This window comes from Athene cunicularia, assembly GCF_003259725.1.
Source record: "Athene cunicularia isolate RWA chromosome 11 unlocalized genomic scaffold, athCun1 chr11_part1, whole genome shotgun sequence".
Lineage (NCBI taxonomy): Eukaryota > Metazoa > Chordata > Aves > Strigiformes > Strigidae > Athene > Athene cunicularia.
In genome coordinates, this window is record NW_020799113.1 from 10446216 (window position 1) to 10463258 (window position 17043).

General features: G+C 39.2%; 1 protein-coding gene across 11 annotated transcripts in view; it reads right to left on the minus strand.

The window, feature by feature from the left end:
* ZNF536 (zinc finger protein 536) overlaps window positions 1–17043 on the minus strand; it is a 344968-nt gene that overhangs the window by 211468 nt on the left and 116457 nt on the right. Inside the window, exon 1 of one of the 11 annotated variants that reach the window (XM_026856602.1) lies at window positions 8545–8597. The exons of the other annotated variants lie outside the window; for them this stretch is intronic. The gene's annotated coding sequence lies outside the window, so the exon portion shown is untranslated. Of the gene's footprint in view, window positions 1–8544; window positions 8598–17043 lie in introns of those variants that run through there. 11 annotated transcript variants of the gene reach the window in all.

A 17043-nucleotide genomic window follows, 5' to 3' on the forward strand; every position in this document is an offset into this window, starting at 1 on the left:
CCAATCTTGTGCAGAATATTTAATAAGATTGTGCTCACTTTCAGCAGAGGAGAGTTCAAGCAGCTACTGCAGGGTCAAATCAGGAGCTGAGAGCCAAGGCTCCATAGCCTTCTGGGAGAGCTCGTAGTGCTTATTCACAGCCCGAGCCAGGGACACTAAATGCTAAGGGTTTCCCACCAAAACTGAGGAGAAAAATGGACAATTCACTGCTTTAAGAGAGTCCAAGGATAGTAAGGAGGTACATTTTTCTCTTTCTGTTGTTGACCATGCATTTAGCATGCTAAATGTACACTTAACTACAGATTCTGGTCTTCCAAAGAAACTCTGCAAAAATCCACAACTTTTGCTTCAAGCTCTGAAGTGAGGTTTAGGGGGAACAAACTTTACAGCTGAGACAATTGTCAGTTCTGGGAGGTCACTCTGAGGGGGCTGTGCAGAGACATCTCAGATCGAACTGGATTTTTCACCACAACTAAGCAGAGAACTATTCTAAAAGAAAAATTTCCTTTGTTCACTGAAACCACTTTCAGAAAAAAAGAGGTATGCCCAAAGTGCATCTTGACATCCAGTTTGCTCTTGGAGAAACCTGTTGCAAGCAGCTACTACTTGTATTTTTTGGCATCTCCAGAGAGAAGCAAGCCATTTGGGTTGATACAACAGGGACTGCAGTCCGAAGAGGAACTAATTCTTTGTTGGACTGCCCTAAAGTTTCACAAGGTAGACAAAATGAGCCAGCAAACATGGCCCTAAGAGTGCCAACACCAAAGCTGACAAATCCATCCTCTTGTCTCCTTTTCCTCAGATTCTCTTCTGCAACTAATTTGAGGAAAAACCCTAATTTTGGGTCTTCTGGCAAAGAGTACCTAAAATAATTGCCCAGAATGGAAGATTCTGTTAGTGCCGCATTACCTTGGCAAGGCAAGAGAAAAACTGGGAAGAGAGGGATAAAGAACAGAACCTGGATGACTGAAGGGTGCCAAAGCAAGAGCTTTGCGCCAGTTGCCATTCTGCTTCCAATCTGCACTGAGGAGCCCAGTGGTCTCTGCTCCCAACAAGCTGGCCATGGCTTAGAAGAGCTGGCTAGAGCAGACCCTGGCAGCACAGCTGATGACAGGGAAAACTCAGAGTAGCAGAAGGGCCAATAGCCCATCGGTAGAGGTCAGGAATATCTGATCATGCACACTTCTGCCATTACAGAGCTCTCACTGAGTACAAATCCAGCCTATTTCATGCTCCTGTTTTAGAGGATGTTTTAACTGCTTATCAAATCAGTTAGCAGTTTTCTAGCCTTGACAGAACAAGAGCCAATAACACCGGATGCAATTCTACCTCTAATGTTTAGAGTTGTGACATGATCTATTCAGCCAGGCTATGGCTTTCTAAAGTTATCCAGCAGAATGTCAGCAGTCACCCAGCAACAGCAGCTTCTAAATAGGGAAACCATGTAAAACAAACAAACAAAAGTAAAATCCCTGGTCTGGAACATACTGCCTTAACTGAAGGGAGACTTTCCACTCCACACACTACACTAACACCAATTTAGGTGAGTGAGCAGGCAAACAGTCTCCCATGAGACTAGTTAAACAGGCTATGGTATACCAGCTCAATTGCCTGGACAACATCAAGAGTCAAAGCCTGGGGAGCACTTGAAGAGCATAGCAAATAACCCATCTACAAAAATAATCATCATCAAAAACAGTCATCCACAAAATTTTTGCCAATCAGTACTTTGAAAAATGAGGCATCGTTTTTTGTGAAGATAATGGATGGGAATTCAATCTATGTCACAGCTATGGAAAAAAATTGCCTGTTGCTTTGGACTACAGGGATTGCTGAGAGCACAGAATTTGGACTTCATACATTACAGTGTAGAAATGGTCATGGTTAGATAGCGGCTTTCTTGTGACCAGAGTGCTGCAAAGTCTATTATACATGTAGGAAGAAAGCCTAGATGAAAAAGTTGTGCCAGCAGCATCTTTAAGAGACCTTAGTGCAACCTGGATGAAGCTTCAGGAACAGTGGAGACGGTCAAACAAGTGCCCACAAGTAGAACAAAACATTTACAAGATGAGTGATAACGACCGACACTCTTACAAGTCCCAGATCAACACAGGAAGAAGTACGATACTGTTCAGAGGTGCTTCTGCTAACGGAAACGCACTCAGCACATAATAATAAAGTCATTAATACAATTTTGTATGTTTTCAACAGACTGTGCTTCTGTGACATTTACTAAACAATTGTGAAGCAGGAGAAGTTTGGAAGTCCCATACACTACAATTCCTTTCTACTACTGCATCCCCACAGTCATTAGTCACAGTATTAAAAAATAAATGGGTGTATGTAGTAGCTGTGCTTGACAGAGACTACTTACAAAACAATATAGGGAAGCTACACAGCAGACTGTCAAGATTATAAACAACATGTATGTATCTCAATGCTGTATTTACATGGTCATTTGTGCTAAAAAAGGCTTCAGACTCTTTTGCTGGAGAGGACTGCGATGGAGAGTATCTATGTACAGTGGAACACTTCACATCCATGCAATCTTTGCACAGACAGATAAATTAAAGACAAAATTCCAGATTCTTTGTTCAGGGCTGCAGTAGTGTTTGAAACTCTGACTTAAAAATGTGCCTTGTCTTTCAATCTTGTATTTTATGAACGCTGCTTGAGAATAAGGTATTTTCAAAACCTGGAATGCCATCTGAGAGAAGCTGAACTCTGCCACAAGATGAGTCCTTTCTGCCTATCAGAAAAACAGACAGTATAGACCGCAAAAATGCCAGCTTGCCAGCTTCAATCACAACTGATGATATCAGGATGCACATGGAGTTAATTGGTCTAGATACTGGGAGATCCCAACTGCTTCCATCCTGCTCCATTTCTGACACCGGCAGACTACAATAATACATTACTGTACTTTAGGGTCAGACTCTAGCTGCCCTCCATGTCTGGACACAGTGGGCATAGAGAAGAGGGAGATTTGCTTTGACACCAAGGAATAACTGCATCACCTTGGGAGACTGCATTTCAAGTTTTGCTTCCGATTATAATTATAATTACTTGGTGATGATCACCTCCCCCTTTAGCTTAATTTAAAATGCTTCTGAGTTGAAGAGATGAATGACTGGAATTATCTGGGAAGAGCTGGAGTGATGGGGGAAGGACATAAAAGAACTTTTGTTCTTTCAATTCTTGTAGTTGGCAAAAACATTAAGAAAATATTGCCAATTAATTTTCCTCACAGTGGTAACCTTTGTAATTGTAACCTGTAACCAGCTATAACCATAATGTTGCTTGGTTCATACTAATTGCTCACTGTTGTGACCAAAGCATAATGTTATAACTTTAGGTATAGGGAAGGGAGGAGAAACATGGCACTGTTTGAGCTGACTGCACGTCACTGTCCTTCCTCTACATAACTGCCAAGTGATACTGGGTCTCAGTGCTGGGCCACCTGTCAGATATATTCATTCATGGTTACAGCTCGGCACCCAGTGAGAAGAAAAAAAAATGAGGGAAAGTAAACTCTGTTTGGAAGACAACAGTACTGGAGAGCTGGAGAGAAGACAGGTGAATGTAAGGATCTCACATTCCCCTGCTGACTCTTTCATGTAGATTTTCCTCTTTTCATTTCCACAAAACACAATATGATTACTTTTAAGAACTAGGCATTAGTTAAAAATCAGAAGTAGAAAGAAACTTCACATACTTGTGAAGTTCTGGAGCTGAGGTCAGAGTTTGGCAGTGCCCTGCTCACACCATGCACAAGGCCCCTCTCGGGCAGTGTCAGGAATGCTGCTGCTGCGCTTGTGGAGCTTCCACACTGCCTTCTGCTACCAAGGCCAAGAACAGGCTGGATAATCCAGAATCACAGAGGTAAAATGTCTTCTGATTAATGAATGCATTGAAATTTCACAGCCCAAAACACATTTTCATTGCTGGCTCTTCCCCAGATGATACTGATATTCCATCTCATGATACTTCATTACTGATACCTCTCTAATGAAAAGTGTAGTGAAATCTCTAAAGTAGTCTGAACCCTAGTTCAGCCATGGAGACAGAGAGAACGTATGGCTTGATGTCTTCTTTCATCACTTTCATTTATCCCATTTTACCAGCTTTCAAGAAGATGGCTGCCTTTACCTTCCTCTGAATGAGAGAGATTATTCAAGAACAGGAAATAAAACCGACCAGCAAGAAAGGAGCAGCTGCTATAACCAAACTGATGATGACAGTACAACCATCAAAGAGAACTAAGAGATTCTTATTACCTGCTATCTAGCTATCGTCTCAGATATTCAGTATGTTTTAAGTGCACAAGCTTAATTTGTCCTTGCACACATCATGAAAGCAAATCTAAGGAAAGACCACTATGTAGATTAATAGTCAAGTGCAATCAGCTAGTTGATCTACCAAAAACATGCTAGGCCATAAAACCAGTACAGTCAATTTAATCTACAAAGATATGTTAGATTCTTTTTCCAGAGACCCTTAGTCTTAAAAATAGTCTTTATGCATATGAGAAATCCAATGGTGTTTACAAGAATAATGGTTTGCAGCATTGGGCAATAAAGGCTGAGATTCTCTTTGCAAACAGATAAATATTTGCACACTAGTACTGTGTGACCATCTACCCAAACATTATCTGTGTGCACGTAGAATGGAACACATTTTGCCAGTTGCTTTATTTTGCCAGTTGCTGGAACCATAATTCCTGTTTTCTTTTCTTCCTTTCAAAGTTATATTGGTCCATAAGAGCAAAAACTACAGCCTGTACTGATACTGAGGGTACATGAGTGATGCACAGGGACTTAATACTACTAAACACTTATACAACAGCACTTTATATATTCAGAGTGTTTTACAAACATTAACAAATTAATCCTCACAGAAACTTGCAAGGTACCTAGGTATTATTTTCCAAATGGGGATGAAATCTGTTGCTCCTGTGTACACACACTGACATCAGGAATGGGTTTAGACCTAGGTGTCAGACAACAGCAGTAAAGAACGTAAGAATATGCCAGAAGCACTGTCAAAAACTCCGATTAGGATTCAGAAGACCTCATCTCACACACACATTCTCTCTTGCATGTATTTGCTTTCACACTAATTCCCACCATCCCATGAATGCTGGGCTGGTTTTGTTAAACTAACATGACTTAACCAGGGAGATACCATCATTTTACACTGGAAATTCTCAACTATTTTAAGGAGTATAAATGAATAAGGAAGCCCACTGAAACAAGTGGATTGTTTACTTACACTACCAAATCAAAACTAAACAGTAGTAATATATATCATATTTATTCGATTGGAATAGCAGCACCTGCTGCCTCAAAAAGGACTCTTAATTATAAGAATTATTTTAAAGGTTAAAAGTGCAGAATGTATGGAGCTGCAAGGATGTATATGAATAACAGCACCAGTTAAGAGGGTTTTATAATGTTTTTAACATAGAAGTATTAAACTCTACAAGCATTTATTTAGGCTTCAAAGAAATGTCTGAAATTAATAACCACGAACAAAGCAGATCACAACACAGTGACTGCATATTTTGGACATGCCAGTGGTGCTTATAAAGCCTATTGGTGGCTTAAAGGCTGAAACTGAAATACTGCTAAGGTTACATTATCCATCCTCCAAAAAAGCAATGTCAAAATCAGACTACATTAACACACAAACTGGTTGTGCTGGTATACAACCAGAATAGGGGTGATCCCTGTTAACAGGTAACATCTGAACCATGGGATGAAGAGAGAAGCCACCCAAACTTAAAAAGAGTACAATTCCTACCATGAAACTATCATGAAGAGAGAACAAGAAGCTGGCTAATGAGCATGGCTGCTGAGGTTTGAAAATAGGATGGCGGTTAACACTGGGGTTAGTTGCTCACAAGCTCCACGTGGCCCTAAAGAAGGTGGCGCTTACATAGCAGCTGGCAGGGTTTATCCGCTCAACTTTCTCCAGCCCTGAAAAACAGCCTGGCAGCCTTCTAGCTCTCCTTGCTCTCAGATGTACCTTTTTCTTCTTTTATGATCAATAGTCCCAGGAGAGACTTCAGAGAAAACGTTGGCCTCAAGTACTCAAAATACTCAAGAGTTAAGTCTGGCATTTTTAGAATACCTGCGGGTAGTCTGGCAAATCAAGTATCCCACATTCACCCATCTCTAATGATGATTATTATGCACCAACAGCTGTCTACAGTTCAATGGATGAGGATCTAATTGATCTCATTACCTCCCCCCATATAAAGTGAAGAGCGTTCCTGCTCTGTGGGTTTGGGGATCCTATGCTGATGACCTAGAAACAGACTATTTGGTTGTGCTGTTAGTTTGTTTTCAGCTGGTCAAAATCCACAGAAACAAACATTTTGTAATATACTGTATAATATATTACAGTGTGGCTTTTGTCTTACCATTTTAATACTGAATAGCTCTGATAGCATTCATATGAATATTAATTTTGTAATAAAAAGCAAGAGACTGGTGTATTAGTTATGCGTTCTTTTGTTACTCTTGGTCTTTAATTATTATTATTAATGCTATTATGTCCAATTTCCCCTCACCTCACTCACCCTCTCAGCCTCCACTGTGGTGCCCTGTCTCAGGCAGTATGCTCCTTCTGGAGCCAACAACAATGTTACTCAATTAACCCTCTGGCAGGGTACACTACAGTATATAAACTGTGTTGCTTCCTTTCCTACAAGTCTCTGAACATCATTTCTGTCCTGCTCCCTACACTACAGCCAGGGGCCTGAACCACTTCCTTCAGTTTGGGTTGCCTGCCTGGCACTGCTGGCCCTGTACGTGGTTTCCCATGTGGCAGGTATAGCCGAAATATTTATGCTCGGGTGCTCATGTGAGATGAATCTGTATTTCAGATTTTAAAAGTTACTTTTCCAAAAGAAGAAACGCCTTTTTCAGAAACAAAAAGCTTGAGTCCACCTCTTTTGGGTGGGTGTAAATCCTCTGTCTTTAATAAAGTTATATCTGATTTATAACGGTATGAGAAGAGATTCTGGCCCATAATATAAAATGCTCAGCTTTCTGCAGTTTGCTTATTCATTAAGATTACTCCAATGTCACTGTCGAAGAGATGCAATGAAAAATACCTATTACTCTGCAGCTATGCAACTGCCAACTCTCTCTTGTTTTTTAAAAGAATACCACTGTTCATTTGATAGTCTACAGCAGATATATTTTTAACATAAAAACACTATATTTAATTGGTTATGGATCTCAGTTCTTTTAGCACTACTGGAAATCACACAAAAACACATTAGTACAGAGCAATTAGTGCAATGGCAGTAAACAACTAAGGCACTATTAAGCTGTGGGTGATTAAATAGTATTACTTCTTTATTTTTTATGATATTAGACTTAGAGAAGATTTTAAACATATATTCCCGTTAATATTAATAAATGATATGAAGAGCAGGTGTCTTTAAATTCAGACAATTTTTGTCAGGGCACTTCAGTTTATAAGAAAGATTTTTCTTTTAATGGAAGATCTGTTTCTTTATACAATGTATCACACTATTTCTTATCTCACTACACTGGGACATTTATACAGTAATATTATTTAATGGGAGTTATGAAATCACACACTGTTCCTTCAGAAAATAATACCCGTATCTCTACCAGCAAGGAACAAAGAGCTACCAAACTCCCAAAATAATATGCAATTATTTATATCCGTGCAAAGAACAAACCGGGTACTATTTGACAAATTTACTACAATGGGCTATAACAAACACTGTGATAAGTTAGCTTGAATGGCAGTAACCTTCAGGCAACATAAAAGACGAGAATCTGACCCAAGGACAGAACCCTTGTGGTATACCTTTTTAATCTGCCTAGCCCTCACAATCTCTCTGGACTCTGTACTTGTTTATAGATCATCCTCATGGTCTGGCACATCTTTTCCTCGGCATCTGATTAAGTTAACAATGTGCTGCTATTTGCATGCAGATTTGCCAGGCCTTTCTCTACAGCTGCTCCCAAAGACTTGGTCTTTCTCTGTAATGTGATAGCACAGCAGTCAGTAAATGCAATCTTTGTCAAACCCAGGTGTGCTCTTGATTTGGTTCTCATTCGTTCCAAGCAATTTTTCTTTCTGTAGCATTTATAAGGCTCTATTATAGTATAGCCACATCTGGAGCTAAAATACTTCTATTAATTATATACTTTTACCACTATAAAGACAAATTCAGAGACAGCTACTAACATTTTTGTTGTTGTTCTTATTCCCCTTTTGACAGCCTGTATTTTATTTCTGTAGAAATTTAATTTTTAAAGCAGCATTCCTGATTTTTATTTCCATAAAACCAGTAATGCAAGCATGAAATCTAAATATTTAGTACCCCAAGTCTAAAATCATGTTATCAATAGCAATATAAAGTACTAAGCCTTTTTTTAACCTTTCAAATACTTTGCATACAAATACGATATTTTAATAAAGTATCTGTCTCGTTAAAAGAGTTACAATCTACTTGGGAAAGAAAGAAAGTGGTTAAACAAAAAACAAAAAACTTACTCAGTTCCCTAGTGGACGCTGGTTCACATCACAGAATCACCAAACAATTTGTTCCCTCCACAGTCAAAAAGCAGAACCAAATTTGATCAGCATGGTGACTTAAATGCTGTATTTTCTTTGTGCAACGAGGGTAATTTTTCAAGATCAGGTTTGAAGTAGATTAGTGCAGAAATATGAGCTAAGCCTTCACTCTTATCATCTGAGTATGGATAAAGGATGTATTCACCCAAGAGCACCGCAAGTTATTTTCTAAGAAAAAATTTTCCTACCTCTTTTTTTCATGTGTGTGAGTACAGAGATCATCACAACGAAGTAATAAATGGAGACTAGCAAACAGGTTTGACAAGTGAATATTCGCTGCGTAAATGTACATTTAAGAGGAAATACTACAAAACTTATTTCTTAATTTTAAATTGAATTTATGATCCAAAAGGTAGGCTTCTTTGCTAGGTAAATACCTGTGCATTAGAAGAGGTCAGCATGCTTTTAAATTATAGGAGCACTACAAAGAAATACCAATCCCCTCAAATGGGGAATGAATTCCATCTGACCAAATCATCCTTAGGTGGTCTCATCTAACCCCATGTCAAGTAAGGTTAACATGGACACAGTGGGCTGAGATCCTGACTTTACTGTGAATTCTTTTAAAAGAGGGTATAAATGACAAACTTTTTTTTCCTTAATCATAATTCTTCTGTTTTGTTTTTACTGATTTTTTACATATTTTTATCAACATTTTAAAAAATGAAAGCATTCCATGCCCATGCAGCTGAATTCACTGAAGCACTGATGATTTCTGAACTATTTTTCTTTAATAAAATTATGAATAAAAGTATCAAACTAGCTTTACCCATGAAAAAGAAAATATAGCTGTAATGTTCCTCATGGTGGACTTTTAAAATTATTCTACTGAGGAAAAGCTTTTATTTATTTATAGCACATTTTATCTTCCTAAACCACTTTACTTCAGATTATTAGTTTGGCCTTATATACACACGCTCCTTTGCACACACACACAGACACGTGCTCACATGCGCATACTCATACGCACACATATATATACACACATGCAAAATGTGTATATAAAAAAATCAGCAGACAGAAGCTCTGTAACCAGATTACATCACAGGTTACAATGGAAATAAATAAAAGAAAATCTCTTTTGCTTCTATAGCATGGTATTTTAGTGGTGATGGTTTGACTTTTGGCCCACACACATATGCCAATGGCAAGGCTAACTCTAGGGACTAACAAAAAAGAATGTGTGTTCACAGCTGTACAGTACACCAATACAGATTACATGTTTTCAGTGTTGCGGCCACAACAGAATGCTAATTAACATACTGGAGTGATGAGAACGGCTGTAAGGGCCTTATTGTTCCATTATTTCATGCAGCCCAGCTGCCTTTGTTTATGTCACTTATCCTCTCGTGCCACAGGTTTTTACTCCAAAAATACTATCCCAATACAACGTTAATATTTAAAAAACAAAGAGGTGGCAGATTGTCATTTTTGTGTCAGTCTCAAACTGCAGAACTGTTAAGCTGTTCTGGTTCGGTATTTAGAAATAATTTAACAGCCATATTCAGACACTGCCTGCATTCTAACATAATGGCTGAATACTTGAACCAAGCAAATGCATAACTATCCTGACATCACTTATGAGATTTAGATTGGTCAGTTAATGGAAGTCTTTACCAGAATCAATACCATAACAGCTTCTTGAAATGAACGTGATTTTTTACACAGAGTGCTGTGAACAATAAGTACAGAAATATCCTACCTTTGTATACAGCACAAAGGAACTGGGATTTGAAATTAAGAAGCAATTACAGTTTTTTGCAAAGTAATGTTACAGTTGATTATTAGAAATAAACACATACAAAATAAGCACTTTTTAATAAATAGCTGGAGAATATTAAAATTCCACAATCCTATTATTCCTTTTTTCCTACTTTTTTAACAGCCATTTTATCTGCTAGCTTGGTTATCATGTTGCTGTTAAGGATTAATATTGATGATTGTTGCCAACAATGGTTAAATATTGCAGAAAAACACTTTTTATGAAAGAGATGTAGCCCTATCTGACTGTAAGTAATATTAGTTATGCCTGCTACTTTGACTTCTTTGATTGATTTATGAAAAAAGCAATGTTAAATACCATTATTATTCTTATTTGTATTACAGTAGTGCCTGAATGTCTCAGCTCATATTGGCCAGATTCAGATCCAGGACCCTGCACTACAGCTAAGGAGACAATAACTTCCTAATACAAAAGAAGAAAACAGTCCCTGTCCATGGAAGCTCATGCCTGTCAGCTCTGATCCTAAAAGCATTTACGTTTCTCAGGAGAGGAATCCACCAATATGGCCCCATCGACTTCTGTGATACCATGCACTGGCCTAAGTTTACTTTCAGGCTTAAAGAAACTAGTAAGATTTTATTTCGTGAGTAGCAACAAGTGAGAAACTTAATGTGAAAACATGTGAAACGAGAAAGAAGAAAATAGCCAAAGAAAACCAGGACACTGGTGGTAGGAAGTTCAGTGTACTGCGAACTGGTTACAAGTCAAAGTTTCTTTCCCTCATTTACTTGGTATAAACAAAAAAGAAACATTAATGATAAAGAGGTTTGCAAACAATTTATTCCATCAATTGCCTGTAATTGCTGTCAGACCCTGAGCTTGGATAGAACCTGAAGTGTTAATGGTGAATTTCTTCCTCAAATTAAAAAAAAAAAAAATAAAAAAAAATCTAGTTCCAGTTTCACAAGTTTAGCTTTACCAGCAAAGGGTGAGAGAAACATACTTGTCACCTCAGTCTTACCCAGTGAACAAAAAGTCAGAAAGGGTAAGTCTTCCCAAAAATGTCATCTCTTTAATCAAAGACATACTGTTGTTAATCACAAAGCACACCAAAATCCTGAAAACATCCAATTGAGTGAACAACCCCTAGTTGCTTTTTAATGAGTTTAACTGGTAATCTCAGATAAATGTGGAACTGCTTGAAGTGTCTGTCTTATGTAAGGCAGTAATGAGAGAATTTAATGTTTTCTACAGCCTACACATCTTATAACGATGAACATGCCACAGGTGTGGTACAATCTAATATACAGTAGTTTCTCAGCTATGACCATTCCCCTACTGTGGACAGAACATAGATTTTTTTTAACTGGATTCAGGAGCTAGCTGAATTACCCAGCTGCTCTGTGTTTAAGCCCCCAGCTAGTTTATACACTAGTAATAATAAACCTTCTATAATAGCAACCCAGTCTACTACGGTGTTTCTCACTCAAACTAAAAGTGGGTCACTTTTACTTCAGCTATGTTCATGAATGACACCACATGATTTGTCCCTGCCTAAAACTCTAAAAACATTATAAAAAGATACAAGTACGTGCTTAATTAATGGAGTTTTGTTTTGTTTTGTTTTCCAACAGGATGATCTGTTATTTTATGATACAGGCACACAATATCATAAGCCTATCAGTTGAGAATGCACTGGAAAGTTGGCTTTTTACTCATGCTTATTTACCACAACAAAGCAACACCTAGTCACAGTCAAAAAATGAATACTGGCAATGGCCTCTTAATAAATTTTGCATCCTACAATCATAGGTGCTAAAAATCTTCTCTCCAGATAATGCACTCATGCATTTATTAAAAAAAAAAAAAAAGCATTTAATACTGACATCAATAAAATAAAATTATTTAGAGTACATAGTATGTGTGTTGTTGGAACTGTGATATTCTATTCCAAGAATGGCAAGTGCTATACAGAAATGTAAGTTTTTACCAGACCAGCCAATAGAGTTGTGGGGAAAAAACAAAACAAAACAAAACAAAACAAAACAAAACAAAACCAAACCAAACACCACAACCCAGACAGGATTTTGGGACCAGGAAAAGGACTTGCCTGCTCTAAAATGTAGCATTTTTTTTCCCTGCAGAGATATCTGCTTGTTATCTAAAATGTCACATCTCTATAAACTGTCTTTCTGAAAACACATTATATGGATAATTGTAAAATTAACACTTGGAAAAAAACAAAACCAACAAAACATTAGAGCTTACATTGTGACTTCTCTGAAAACAGGAAAAAAATGGCAGGACTGGACTGTATCCATTGCTTCATAACTTTTAGTGAACTACTTCTTTCAACCTTAGTTTATGAAAATCTATTGAAATTAACTTCTTGTAGCTTAGGCTGATAAAAATAACAGCAACAAGGCTCTAAAACACTAATAAACTGATTACAAGGTCACGTAAATGGATATGCATATAGCTGCTGGGCATAGAGCGTAAGTAACTTCAGGTGCAAGCCATAAAATACTGTAGTGTGTATGTAGTAAGCACCGGCAACTACAAGAAAAGAGTTGTCACATTTCAAAAATACATACTCTCTCTGTATTTAATTAGGCATTTAACTTAAAATTATTCCCATCCTAAATGTAGATTTTAAATTGCTTTTAGAGCTGAATTTACCAAAGCCTAAGTATTTTTAACAGTGGCGCCAACTTTGCAAGAAAACCTTGTCAGTTTACAGAAGAGCTGCAAGACTCTCCTATGTTATTTATCTACATCTTACTCTACAAACATAGACATTTTCAAAATAACCCTCAAAAAAGGGTACTTCTGTTTTCATAGTCACTCCCAGACAATCCTCGGTAAGAAGCAGACTTAGTTTGAAAATCCTCACTTGCAGACAAACCAGCCCAGGCACTATATAGCTGTCACAAGGCTGACAGCTTATTGTATATGGAGGAGATCATACCTTCCCACAGAAAATCCCATGGGAAAGGCTGGGAATGAAAGAAATCCTGATGTGATCCATCCAACTGAGCAGGGCAGCAGTTGCCTTCTGCCAGGAGGACTAACCTGGCAGCCCCATCACGCCTATCATACTGAACCCTGCCCCAGCCCTCCTCTCTCCAAAGCACTGCCAAAAGACCTCCACACCTTGCTCATGTCCAAGCCCTGCTGTCCCCCTGCTCTGTGCCACCACATGCCACACAGAGCTAGCAGTTCGGTCTGGAATGAGCTAGCCACTTCAGTTGTACATGTGGTCACAGAGCAGGAAACTGGGAAGCGCACTCTCCAGCAACAGCCTAACACGATGGCCTTCTCCTCACCAACAAAATTCATAGCTGCTCCACAAGGGAAGCAGATAGCAAGTCAAGGACATCTGCACAGGGGCTTTGTGCCTCCACACAAACTCTAATCCAATTACAGCCATGCTTTCATGGTTCCTTAAGAGGCTCCAAGAAAAAGATGGCTTAAGACTTGAGCTGTATTCCTTTTTCCTGGTCTTCGTGGACCAGAAGTTGAAGCAGCTTCCTGTAGTTCCCAACCCACCCATCCCTACCTGCCAGTCTCCACTCCTTCCGCCCACAGCGGTCCATCATCAATCAGTTCTTCAGATGCTTGCCAGAGATCTGCTTTGTTCTGCATCCAATTCCAAGTGACTGTACATAAGAAGCATTTTATTCCCATGCCTGTGCTTTCCGCCTGGGAAATTGAATCCTTCATGCCATTATCTTTCTATATTGTCCTCAGACCGTATGGAACAGCTTCCACAGTAGTCCAGAAAAAAGAAGCCTGCTACAGAAGCTGGGCCCTCCATCTGCACAAAGCAGCTTTCCCACATCAGGATTCCCCTTCTCTGAGAAAAACACTGCTGCGTTTCAGTTCCCTAGTGCAAAAAACAGGATTTCCAGGCTTTAAAATTATGTCATATAGAGCATAAGGCATTCCCTTGGCCTTAGAAAATCCCAAGGCCAAGGGAATCTTGGGGCTGGGTTCTGTAGCTGAGGAAGCATTATTCTGATGGGGCTCCCCGTCCCCTAGATGACCTTTGGTAGACATGTGCTTTCCACACCAAATCACAGGAAATGCGATGCCTTAATCTTTTCTAAGTTTTGCTTATTTTGGGGTTTTTTTAAGTTTTACTTAAATTTGGGGTTCAAGAGAATTTAAAGTTCTGCAGAAGTCCAGTGATTTTGGCACAAACTCAGGAATACCACATTGCTGAATTGACACGGCTGTAGTTCAACCATTGATGTCTGAAGCCACATTCCCTCTAGCCAACTGAGTTTTTTCCAGTGCTCACAGCACACCCAAAGCATGCACTATTAATCAACTAATGTAAACTGTGTTATGCCTTATTATATTACAGACACTGGATTTCTGTGTTTGGTGGTATGATCTCGTTGCTTCAGAGGCATATTTTTGAAGAAAATGCTGCTTTAGTTGGTGTGGATTTGTGAATTGCCTTTTAAAGCAACCAACTGGCATTACCATAACACTGTCCTTTAATGTATATGAAGTTATAAAGTTATACTTTCAAACACTCAGACATAACCGAGTGCTCAAAATCCCTTATTTGAACAACAAAATAATAAGAAATAATAATTATGGCAATAACTGCTTAGTATTTGTATGATAAAAGTGCTGAAAAGACATTAACTAATTAGTGCTCACAACACCCATGTGAGGCAGAAAAGTATAATTATCCACATGCTACAGATGGAAAACTGACAATGTGGAGTTACCTGCCTTTCTGAGACATGCATGAGGGGATAATCACCTAATGCAAATTCATCAAAAACCCTGCGGGGAAAGCACCAGTACAATGGTCACAGAGGTTCAGTTTCCTCCCTGTGAGCTCTGATGCAGCGAATGTGCATCATGAAGAGAAGCAGTGTGAAGAGGTGTGGGACAAACATATGTACCTTGCATCTAGAAACTGTGCAGAGAGGAGGCAGAGACAGCTGCACAGATCATTAAAGGCAGCCTGATTACTTGAGTTTGACACCTTTTTCTAGAACGTTACTCACAGTGTTGGGGTAGTAGGGCCAGGGCAGGAGACCAAGTGGCTTCTGCAAGAGGAAGACACCTGTACTGAACCCAACTGAATATACAGCTTTGGCAACACCACCTCTGACCACATACTTAAGATTCAAATGAAACACTTGGGTTTTCCTACACTTCCCTTGCATCTCTTTTAGGAGTCAGGTAGGCTGGGTTATCTTACACATGGTACATTCAGACAATGGCTCAATTAGTGGATTTTAATTTTTCATTGTATAAGACTGTTAGCTCAATTCTGTATAACCAAGAGGTTTGGGTGACTTGCATAAAGCATGGATAAAACTACCCGCTACCAATCACAGTCAGAGGCTGATCAAAGCCAACATTCATTAACTTTGAACACAAAATTGTCTGAATCCATCAGTAACTGCAATGGTGCCTAATTAGAGAAGGCATCGCCTATTTCAAAAGCCATGCTATCTAGCTGGACCATTGAGCAGTAGAGAAAAGTAAAGAGTAGCAAAATCTCATATGAAGGAATTAAAAAAGCACAGTGATTTCACTCTTTATGCATGGCACAAGTTATTATCTCAAACAGTGACATCGATAATAGGGGCCTTTATTTAGAGAGTGCTGAGCTTCAGCAATTCCCATTCACTTTAGGTGGAATTGAGGGTGCTCAGCAGGACTGAAAAAAACAGTGACCAGCTAAACATTGTAGTGTGTGGTCCAGGAAGCTGGAGAGTGCCTGGAGAAAAAGGAAGAACCGTAATTAAATACAAACCTAATGGAACACGGACAGCCAGGATCCTGTGTTCTCCCCAGTAGCACTTTTACCAGAGTGAAATGGAGCAACAATAATCTAAGCTTTATTCCGTCTAGTACCCCTTCCACATAAATAGTCTAGGAAAAATAACAGTGAAGCTATCAGTCCCAGGAAAGAAACTGCATTGAGGGAAACCTAAACAAAAGTTTTACTTCAGATCAGAGATGAAGAGATATTCAGAACCATTTCTCACATACATTCACTGATGTTGGAAATGTTTGTTCTGTGTTGATCCTGCCCTTCTGCACTTGAACTTTGAGTACTCCAGCAAACCAGCTTCACTAGCAGGAACATTTATGAAAAAAAGGAACTTCAGTGACTTGTCAAAGTAACCCTGAGCGGTTTATCAGACTGTAACATTGAAACACAGTAATTCCTAATGGCTTGGCTGGTCTAAGAGGCTGGCTGTGGCTCCCTGTTAAACCCCACCTGTCAGCAAGCAGAGCACTTGCTGGAAAGTTAAGTGGGCTCCCGTGTGGGCCCGGAGCAGGTAGTGCATTATCCCAGCAGGGTGCGGAGACTGCAACGTGCCGGCAGAGATTTCACCTCCTCCTGAAGTCAACAAGAGCGCCGTCATTAAACTCCACGGGATCCGCACCTCATCCAGCAAGGGCACGATGCAACCCAGGGGGGCAAACCCACGGGCACCCAAAGCTGGGAAGAATGCATGAACTGACTCTTGTTATTTTACTGGTTTTGTTGCTAATAAAGCAAAACCCCAAGGAGGAGCTGAGTTTTTTATTCTATTTAGTATAGATTTTCTTTTAGAGAGTATTAGGATAGGCATCTGCTTCCAGTTACATCTATTAGCCAATGAGGAAACGTAAACAACAGCATGTGACTTCTGCAACTAATCAACATGGTG